Source organism: Lipotes vexillifer, unplaced genomic scaffold (assembly GCF_000442215.2).
Source record: "Lipotes vexillifer unplaced genomic scaffold, Lipotes_vexillifer_v1.1 scaffold1261, whole genome shotgun sequence".
Lineage (NCBI taxonomy): Eukaryota > Metazoa > Chordata > Mammalia > Artiodactyla > Lipotidae > Lipotes > Lipotes vexillifer.
This window is the reverse complement of record NW_006796548.1, coordinates 999,957-1,003,945: the sequence shown is the minus strand read 5'-3', so window position 1 is coordinate 1,003,945 and position 3,989 is coordinate 999,957. Positions and strand designations below refer to the sequence as shown.

The following is a 3,989-nucleotide window of genomic DNA, read 5'->3' as shown; positions in this document are numbered from 1 at the left end:
GGAATGCCGTAAGGCCTCAGCTTTGAAACTTCTCTGTGGCTCACAGTTAGAAAACACAGCTTATATTACAACCTTAGAACACATATATCTTCACGTGGACAACTTGAAAAGCTTCCCAAAATAATACTCACTCTGATAATGTCTATTCTCTTTGATTTCATTTTAGGACAATAATGACTGAGACCCTGTTCTAGGCTGAATTTCATCCCCCTCAAATTCATACACTGAAGCCATAACCTCCAACTCGACTATATGTGAAGACAGGGCCTTTAAGGAGGTAATTCATGTTAAATGAGGTCGTAAGGGTAGAGCTAGAATCTGGTAGGACTGGTGTCCTTATAAGAAGAGGGAACTATGCCAGAGATGGCTTTCTCTCCCTACTCTTGCACAGAGGAAAGGTCATGTGAGGACCAGCAAGAAGGCAGTCGTCTGCAAGCCAGAAAGAGAGCTCTCACCAGACACCAACCCTGCTGGCAACCTGCTCTTGGACTCTGCACCTCCAAAACTGTGAGACAGTAAATTTCTGTTGTTTAAACTGCTTAGTCTGTGGTATTCTGTTACGGTTGCCTGAGCTGGCTAATACAAACCTCCTGAGTTGATTTCATGACCCTCAAAAGTTTGAAAAAACTATTATGATGGAACAGACCACTGGGTCAGGATTCATGCTTTCTTTGACAGCAGCTCCTAATAATAGCTTCCAGGCATGTGTAGAAGTGGTTTGCCATAATGCAGGCCCTACATTGTTTGGAGTTCATATTAACTCTATATATCTGAAATCATCAAATAGCTTAAAAATTCACTTAAGTTTTTTAGAACTCTTTTTTTCCCACCTTGCTCATACACCCGTTAAGGTGACAACATGATTATCACCCACATGTATAAAAACTGTTCCTTTCAAGTTTCCTGAGTTACCCTTATTGTAGTATTCCAAGATTTGTCTCCTCTATCCATGCCCTTCAGAATTTTACAGACTTTGATCACATCATATTATATGTGGAGGCACTAGTAACTCAAGCTTTCCAGGCACAGAAACCTGAGTTCAAGTCCTGGCTCTACCACTTACCAGCTGTGTGACCTTGCACATCTCACTTAACTTCTCTGTGCTTTACTCATCTGTAACATAGGGATGATAATAGTTCCCACCTCATAGGATTCTGGTAAGAATGAAATGAGGTAATGCCTAAAGCACAGCAGCTGGCATACAGTAAGCTCTCATAAATGTTAACCATTTTTGTCACATCATCATCACCTCGGTGTTTCTTTTCTGATTAAGCTGGCCAGGCTCTTGTGGTCTCTCTCAACACGGGAGTTTTTTCTTTGGGACCTTCTCAGGACACCTAATAGGGCTTTACCTTTCCTGAGGTGCTGCCAAAAGTATGGCAAACTGAATGTCAAGTGAGAACCCAACATCATTCTATGTACAGGTGAAGATTATTCTCTTTAGTTTCTAGTTCCCATCCTGATAATGCTTAACATTTTGCATAATCTATAGTGACTCCAAAATCTGTTTCCCAGGATAAAAACAGCAGCTCATGGCTCAACACTGCATATATATGTTGGATTATTTATTTCTCACTGATCACACTGGTGCTGAGATGCCAGTTTCCTGCTCACTCCTCTGGCACTGTGGACTCTTCCCGTCATTTATCCCCATCAGCCTGACATTGTACTATCACCTTCCTCCCAACTATAAACACATTCAGTAAAATGGGTCCAGTGTTAATCCTTGGAAAAAAACAACTGTTAACTATTTTTCCATCAGAAAAGTATGAATTATCGCAACACTTTCCTTCCTCTCTTATGATCTGATTGCTCCAAAAAAAAACAGTTCACCTGAATGCCTATTACATGCGAGGCACTGTGTCAAGGTGCATCTTTACCGAGATACCTGTTTCTTCCCTCAAGAAGTTAAGTCTAGCAGGAGAGAAAGACATGGAAACAAATTCATACAATATAATATAACACATGCAAAGTTCAAAGTGATGAAGAAATGTAGAAAATAAAGTAATGAATTCTCTCCCGGAGTTCAGAGAAGATTTCACAGGAGAGATGACCTTTGAGCAAGGTTTTAAAGGATGAATAGGAGTTCACTAGGAGTTTGAGAAAGAGAAAGGTATCTCAGGCAGGGGAACAACACATGCTTAGGCACAGAGGTAAATGAGAATATGAAATATTAAGTGGGGTGGAGAGGGATGAGGAATGAAGCCAAGGAAAGGGCAAGGAAAGGTCAAATTCATGCATTTATTCAACAAATTTATACTGAGTACCTATGATGTGCCAGGCTGTGTTCTAAGCCCTGGGGATACAGCAGTGAACAGAAAAGACAAAAATCCCTGCCTCTGCAAAGCTGATATGTTAAGGAACTTGGACTTTATTCTCAACTCCTGGCATAATTCTTGGTGTGAACACCGAAAACGACCCTTGCAATACGCTGACCTCTCTGTTCCCGGACCTCCTTTCTTCCAACGACCTTATCCTCCACTCCATCTCAGCCACCCAATCCTAGACAAAGAGCTCCCAACTCTGCCTGCATATTAGAATCATCTGGGAAGCTTAAAATGAAAATAAATACTGATGTCCAATCCCCATCCCAAGCTAATGGGTGGGGTGGGACCCAAGCATCATATTTTTAAAGCATCCTTCCCAGTCTAATGTACGGACAGAGATGAGAATCATGGCCCCATGCCTAGATATTGCCAATAACTGTACTCACTCCATAACCCACATTTCAAGCGCTCCACTTTCCAATCACCGCTTTATATCTTTCCAGTTCACCCCGTAGGTGTTCTTTCTCTACTGGGACGTCCAAGCCATGGACTATACTCTGCCATTTTACTGTCCTCCTCCTCCTCCAGTCCTCACTCCCCTCCTTCCCCAGCTGAGTGCCTATAGCCCAGCACTCCTTTGCATATGCCCTCAGCTGCCCTGGTCCACTGTCTCCCTCTATCTGCATTCATCTAGTTCAATATAACTCTCTGCCTATTCTGTAGGTGAAACAAGGCAAGTTAACGTCACTGGAAAAAAATGCACAACTCTGTTCCGGTCTCACTTTAAATCAATCCAACCATCACCAACTGACTACTATAATATCAAAAGAGCCCTTGGGGGGCTTCCCTGGTGGCGCAGTGGTTGAGAGTCCGCGTGCCGATGCAGGGAACATGGGTTCGTGCCCCAGTCCGGGAGGATCCCACATGCCGCGGAGCGGCTGGGCCCGTGAGCCATGGCCGCTGAGCCTGCGCGTCCGGAGCCTGTGCTCCGCAACGGGAGAGGCCACAACAGTGAGAGGCCTGTGTACCGCAAAAAAAAAAAAAAAAAAAAAAAAAAAAAAAAGAGCCCTTGGTTCTGCCCAAGAACCCTATGTATTTCCCTGGTTCATTCACTCTCCCACTCTTCTCAGTGACTATTTCATACCTACCCTCTGCTCAAATCTCCCACCCCTCCTACCCCTTCCTCACTGTCAGCTGCTGTCCTTGCTTCTTATTTCATTGAGAAGGAGGGGCAAGAAGAAGAGAATGTCTACATGGTCCCAGCCACCCCCCAACCTCCAATATGAACACATCTAATCTGCTTTCACTACTGTTACTATGAATGAATTGTTCTCCCTCCCATCCAAGGCAAGACCATCCCTCCACTTACACATGGGACCCCCATCTCTCCTCGATCTATCCATTGTCCCTCACTCTTCCATTATCATTTATCTTCCTCTCTCCTGGATCATTCTCATCAGTAAAGAAATGCTTTTAGATCCTCCACCTTAATAAAAACCTTAACCTCATATGCCCTTTCAGCCAGAACTCAGAACCCCTGCGTTCTCTTTCAAGGCTACTCTGTTTGGTCTTTTGTCCACCACTTCATTGATACTGCTCATCAATGACCTCTCCATTACTAAACCCAATGATCAGTTCTCAATCTGCCTATACACAGTACTGGACATAGTTGATTTCTCCTTTTTCTTGAAACATTTTCTCCTCTTGGCATCTATCACTCTT

At 43.5% G+C, this 3,989-nt stretch overlaps 1 protein-coding gene across 1 annotated transcript in view; it reads right to left on the bottom strand.

Annotated features, from left to right (window-relative positions):
- The window catches only part of ZBTB8B (zinc finger and BTB domain containing 8B), a 13,035-nt gene that overhangs the window by 3,910 nt on the left and 5,136 nt on the right, over nucleotides 1-3,989 (bottom strand). The window lies entirely within an intron of this gene.